This window comes from Sinohyriopsis cumingii, chromosome 19 (genome assembly GCF_028554795.1).
Source record: "Sinohyriopsis cumingii isolate HCF-2022 chromosome 19, ASM2855479v2, whole genome shotgun sequence".
In the NCBI taxonomy this organism is placed as follows: domain Eukaryota; kingdom Metazoa; phylum Mollusca; class Bivalvia; order Unionida; family Unionidae; genus Sinohyriopsis; species Sinohyriopsis cumingii.
Genome location: NC_142979.1, coordinates 19,937,392 through 19,944,589, shown reverse-complemented (window position 1 = coordinate 19,944,589; position 7,198 = coordinate 19,937,392).

The following is a 7,198-nucleotide window of genomic DNA, read 5'->3' as shown; positions in this document are numbered from 1 at the left end:
CTCTCTCTCTCTCTCTCTCCTTATGGGATGATAATATATCATGTAGGTTGTCTTTGTATACATAGTGATTTGGTGAAGTAATTAATCATTGAAAAAATATAAAGGTTATTATGGCATGAAAATATAATGACACAGTATCCCTCGAAACATGCATATCAATGATCATTTGTCTACTCCTGTATATTTTGCCAAATTAAGGACACAATGTATTTATTCAAGAAAAATACAAGTCCAAACATGTACACTTGTGCAATATTGAAATTTGGGTGATTTGGCTTGAAAATAATTAAAGTCATATTCACATACATAGGAATAGCCATATCAAATATGTGATTTTATCTCAATCATGATAATTATACTTTGTAAGAAAAAAGAAAAGGGCCCAGTCCAAAAGTAAGTACATGATGATATAATTGCTTATATATCAGGGCAAGATATATTTGTTAAATCTGTTAGAAAACTTGAAGTTTCGTTCCAAAAATGTGAGGACCATATCCCCACCCATGTTTTTAAACACAAAATTAATAACTTTTACATACTGGCATTAGATTCGGGGGGGGGGGGGGCGGGGATAATGATAATTAAGTGGTAGGTGTTTTATCATTATTTTCCTCCTGAATCAAGTACATGGGCATTGGCAGTGATGGGGGGTTGGGGGGTTGGGTTATGTACCTAAATATAAATGTCTAGCCAGAACATACCATGTAGTAATTGTAATTTCTGCCATTTTCGACAGTATTACAGTTTTTTTTTTCCTTATACTTTATTGGTGCTAAATGCATTGTCACATCTGTCTCAAGAGAAAATGTTTCGAATTTCCCTCCTGTCGTGAAATATCTAATTTGGAATGTTTCTTATTTTATGTAAATACATAAGGGTCATGACCGCTACGATACGCGTACAATATAGTAAATGAGCAGATTAGTTGAGATAATGTGCGTAATTTTATTTTCCAAATGAGCGTGAAAGAAAATAATAATTAAATTTTAATTTTAATAGGGATGGTTCTTATTTTTGGTATTCATTGTTTGTATACGTAATGCCCAATAGTCACATTCACTCCGAAGCAGACCGGAAACTATGCCCTGAAATTTTTATCAGTGTGTGGAATACAACGGATAAACTTTTCGCAAAAATTGGCCCTTCATAATCATTAAGGTTAAATAAATGGTAATGGATGAAAGGTGTGGAGTGTCTTCTTTACAGAGGTGTCCTTTATGAGTGACTGAATGCACAGATTGTATCGGAAAATTAGATGGAGTCATCGAGGGGTCAGATTGCATATCAAGAGGAGTTTTGAAAAGATAGTATTCGGTGTCGGCAGTATACACAAGGAGTAATGCTCTGGTTGCATTGTACATAATGAGCAAGGTTATTCAAGATTTTACAAAAGACTAAGTCAGCATTTATTTATATTTGCTCTCAAAAGTAGGTCACTGTGTGCTTGATTACAAGAATACTGACAATTCTAACATCATCGCGTCTTTTCTTTCTTTATTTGAAATTATTTTATTATGCTTTTATTATTTTAAACAAAAAACAAAAAAACTACCTCTCTAAACAAGGCATTATACAACCAGTCTTTTTGAATGGTGCCAGTGTTCAAGGTTCGCGATTTCTAGACTTTTAAGAATATCTGCTTTTATAACATCAAAGCTTACTGCGCAGGTCAAAATGACGCAATCGTTACATTATGTTTTCCGTTTTAACTGGTTTAAAAACAGCTATCAGCTTGAAAAGCCATGGATGAGAAAACATTACGTTAAAATGCTATCAGCACTTTTCTTGGCTTCTGGATATGTACAATAATTACCACTTATAACGTATTTCTTGGCTTGTGGATATGTACAATAATTACCACTGATACCGTATTTCTTGGCTTGTGGATATGTACAATAATTACCACTGATACCGTATTTCTTGGCTTGTGGATATGTACAATAATTACCACTTATACCGTATTCAAGAATAAAAATGCACCTTATGGCAACTGTTTCTATCCAGTGGTTGTTATGTTCCCTCTGTGCTAATCAATATCTTCTGTTAGGAATTCATTTGTAACTCAGAGATATGAAACTACAATAATATGCAGTACAATTTCATAGTTTTATAACATCTAATTTCATGGTTTTATAACACCTAATTTCATGATTTTTTTAAAACCGAATTTCATGTTATATAACACCTAATTTGATGGTTTTATAACACTTAGAAAACATCATAAAAAGATTTTTTTACGGTGGAATTGGATTTTTTTAAATATATTTAAGGGCCCAAGTATTGCACAAAGGAAGTAATTGGGACATTTTCCACAAGGGAAGTAATTTGGACGCTGTCAGTTGCAATGATTACACTCCAGCAATAAAACGAAATATTCCTTTTAAAGTGGTTGTCATGTTTGTCCAATTTGTTCTTCTTTAAATAGTAGAACTGTGTGCCTACCACGTACGGCGAAAATAGAATATGTGCCCAGCTATACTTGATTGTATTTGGCACTGATGAATTACAAAGTTATGTTATAATGGCAGAATAATGTACACATCTCTCAAGTAAAACAGCCGCGTATACGACAGAAATCTATTTCGGTCAACGATATCACGTACCCTTTTTGTTTCCTATGCAAGCATACTGGGAAGGGCGGGTGTCTTCTTTCTGCTTCCTGTGCAAGGCTAGTGGGAAGGGCGGGGTCTTCTTTCTGCTTCCTGTGCAAGGATAGTGGGAAGGGCGGGGTCTTCTTTCTGCATCCTGTGTAAGCATAGTGAGGAGGGCGGGTAGACCAGCAAGTTATTCTCCACCTTTTTTTTGTGTTTGATTGGCGTCAAACAAACAAAAAAGAGGTGGAGAGCAACTTGTTGGTCTAGGAGGGCGGGTGATAAGTGGAAACGTAATTGAAGTTTTGAACCAAAACGCATGCTCTCAAGCGAAACTAACAACAATCTAATTAAAATAGACTGACTTTGCTTACTCCATGGGCATCATTCTTCAGTCAGGCATGAACTGTAGTGTCTGCGCAAATTCATTAGGTACTGTAAAGGTTCGGCTCAATATCTTGTTACCAAGCGAAAATTTCACGATTGTTTTCATTGTAAAAAGACATAAAATCGCCTTTAAGGTTCGTAAAGATTTCCCATTAAAAAAATTGCATGATTGAAAGTAATATAGTCACGTTACACCTAATTGTGTAGTTCGAGACGAGAACAGTAATTAGGCCTCGAAATAGTTCGAGACGCGAATAGTAAGTAGGCCTCGAAACAGTTCGAGATGAAAATAGTAATTACGCATCGAAATAGTACACCTCGAAATAGTTCGAAACGCAAATAGCAAGTACACCTCGAAATAGTTCGAGACGCAAATAGTAAGTAGACTTCGAAATTTTTTTTGACGTTAATTTATATGGTAATAAAAACCTATTTACTGCTGTCGCCGATAGCATGAAGTCCTTCAAATACGCAATAACGTATTCTTCAAGGTGTAGAGTAATTTTGATCTGCAATACAGTATATTTAGACCAGAGGATAAAGCAAGCTATTTGTTGTGCAATGGGATCGTGCCGATCGTTTAGTGTTACCATGTGAAAGCTTATGATACAACGTTCCCTCTCTCTCTGGTTGTAGATAAATAATAAACATCTATGCCAATCACAATTGCTTTGGCAAAGATTGCCAGACACTGCTCGCTCAGTTTCCTAGACATCGTTGGATGCATTTTTATGTGTGTTCATATTTATCGCTTACGTCAACACAAAAAAAAAGGAGTACGAGTTTGTACTGCCCCACATGTCTTGCTCAATTGGCTATACAAAGTTTTTGGATTATGTACTATATACAGTCGAAGCAAACAAACCATCAACAAAATTTCTTGTTGATTCATTTTTTGCACTAGCATTCACATTTCCATCCAGCTATAAGCGGAAAAAAAAATGCAGGTATTATTTGGCCTGGATCTGTTTCATGCAAATACATTACTTATGTTCTCTTTGGTGCTTTTTGGAAAAGTACCAGTTGTATTCTATATTGTTATTCCCCACCACAGTAGACTGGTTCTCTAGCTGTAAACTAACTAGTGCTCTGATATCTGTCAAACGGCAATTTAAATTTAAAAAGGGTCCCGACAAGCTTGCACACCAAGTATACACTGTATGGACGGTATTCTAATCAAACTAAATGATAATAATCAACACTTATATAATGTTAACAGATGACAACAAATGCTGCATATGATATCAACAATTATTTACCACGTTCCTACATTATTGGTGTATATAACTGAAAAAATGCTGTGATTCTAATTACTTGTCTCATAATTTTCTTAATTGAATCCTATTCTAATGTGCATGCAAGCAATATCCAAACAAGCACATTATGGTCTCCACCTAGTATATGTGTGTGTGATTTGGATTTTTAACGTAGCTTTAAAAAAAGGTCCAGTCATATCGCTACGATGTCTGCACTGTGACAGTTTATAGTGATGTCTAGCACTGGGTCATTATACCGCAGACATGTAGCATGATTTCCCACCCACTCACATTATCCTGACACCAGGCCGACCAGTCCTAACACTAACCTCTTAATGCTGAGCGCCAAGCAAGGCACCTGTTAGTACCATTTTGTATGCCTTTGGTATGACTCGGCCGGGGATCGAACCCACGACCTCCCGCATCTCCACCTAGTAAACAACCCTTCCACCCAAATTTCATACGATATTTTGTTTGTAGGAAATTAAATACGTGATATCAAAATAAAAGCATCTAATTTTGTTTTCAACTACATAGTACATAGATAAAAGTTTGTGAATTTAATAATGTGAACAAAATTAAATCCACTTAATAGCTAATGGGTGCATCTATTTATTACAATGGAGTTACCTCCCTTGGTTAGGATAATGCCATTGTCACAACGATGTAAATGTGGTGGTGAAATACCACCCGAGGATAACCTTATTTTTATAACTGCATCACATTAAATTTAGACTTTATCTGTTTTTCTACAATGATCTTTTTACAAAATGGGAAGATTTAGCACAAAAATTAAGGAATTCTTTATGTATAGTGATGGGATTCTAAGGAAAATACAAAGTAGCATGCACCTAGTATCACAGTATACCGCTGACGTCACAAAGTCCAGCGGCATAACACTTCTCTAACCCTGACCACAATTTTAGCGATGTGGCAATGACTGCAGTTGCTCACAACCCCAAATAGAGTTATGAAACCAGAAAAGAAAACCAATCTCACTAGATACACTGCATTAGAACACTGAAACTTAGTGGATGAATCCAAGATGGCCGCAGATGGACAACCACACACAAATATAATCATCTGTTTACACTATTCCAATTAAATACCTCTTTAATTTTGCTCATTAATCACTTACTAACCTACCATAAATATACTCGCTTATGAGTCCAACTGCAAACTGCACAGACCCAGATCTGCTGTTGCATAATGTGCCAGCAGATCTGGGTCTGTGCAATTTGCTAGGAGTAATCAGAATGCAAACCCTGATCTGCATGTATATTATGCTATGGCAAAATCTTGATCTTTGTTGTTTGCGGTTTGACTCAACTTATAAGCAAGAACATAAAGTATAAATTTCTATTTTTTTTTTGTATTTCTTCCTGGTGTTATTATTACTATAGTCATCACTCTCATTCCAGAAACGGGGGCCCCAAGTGGCTGTGTGGTCTAAAGCGCTCTCCGTTATGGATCACTGCCATCTCACCTTTGTCTGCGCCAGTTCGAGTCTCAGATTCAGCCAATGTGGATATGTGAGAAAGCTTGCCAGTAGCTTCTCATGGGTTGGTGGTTCTTTCTGGGGTTTTCCTGGGTTCTTCCTCCATCATATACTGGCTGCCATGTATAGCCTATTGTGTGCTGCAAAATGGCGTTAAACCCCACAACAACAACATTCCAGAAACAACAAAATATCTGGGACATAATTTGTGGTTACACCACTTTACAATTTTAAAAAACATGATGCCACTAAAGCTCTTCTCTTACCATCAGTAAAATATCAAACATTTTCAAGCTCTAACACTTTCTTGTTCATTGTTTCTCTTGTCTCCATTTTGAGTTTGCCTTTGACAAAAACTCAGTGAGAGATGAAAGTGCTTAGGCTGGTCAAAAAGTAGTTTTGCAGTTTGTGGTTAGTTTGTTGCATTCATCTGAATCCATGACATACATTTCCTTGCTCACACATGCACACACACACACATACATTCTTTCAAAAAAGGACCATTCATTTACTAGGCCATAATTCATATTTCAAACTGCCCATTGCCATTCCGTAAAGGTATATAAACACCTACTTGGCATTGCATGAGCTGATTTGTACAGTGATATCGATACCTGGATCTTTCTGTACTCCCATGGAGTCATAACTTGGAAACAATTGGGATCTTCACCCAAGGGAGATGCAGAGGCTCAGAGGTTAGGGCATCTGGACTTGGGACCAGTTGTTGTTGTTGTTATGGATTAAAGGCCATTTTTCAGCACATGATAGACTATACATGGCAGCCAGTGTAGCTGGTAGAGGAAGAAACAGGAAAAAGAACCACTGGTCCAAGGGAAGCTACTGGCAAGTTTTCTAACATACCCACACTGGCAGAACCTCAGATTTCAACCTATGTGGACAGAGGTTAGATGGAAGTGATCGGTAAAGGCAAGTGCTTTAGCCATGCAGGGCACTGGTTAAGGGTTTGATTCCCACTATCAGCCTAGATCAACAAGCGAATTTATCAGGAATTTGTTTAAGGGCATGGGTTTCTTTGTTTTAAGTATTACAATTTAGAAGTGTTCAGGAGGTGTATATTGAGTTATTTCTGTAATAAAATCCAAAATTACAAAAAGTAATTTGTGAGTAATGGCTCTGGACATGTGAAATATCTTGGAGTAATGCTCAATACATGCGATAACATAAATCTTGGCAATACTAACAATGTCAAAATTTATGTAACTAAGTTTATCAAAATTTATCAATCTTCAAAACATTCCTTACTTTTAAATATGGTCAAGCATTAATTCTCAGGAAATAAATTTTTTGGTTTATATGAAACAAGTTCTTCTTCAAGCAAAATTTTTCAGTGTATATAATTATATAGGTCCCTTTACTGGTTTGGTTCTAAGACTCTTAAGTTGTTCAGCTTACAAGCTACCAGTACTTTGCATTATTAGTAAATCCCGACACAGCTTTTCTTCCTT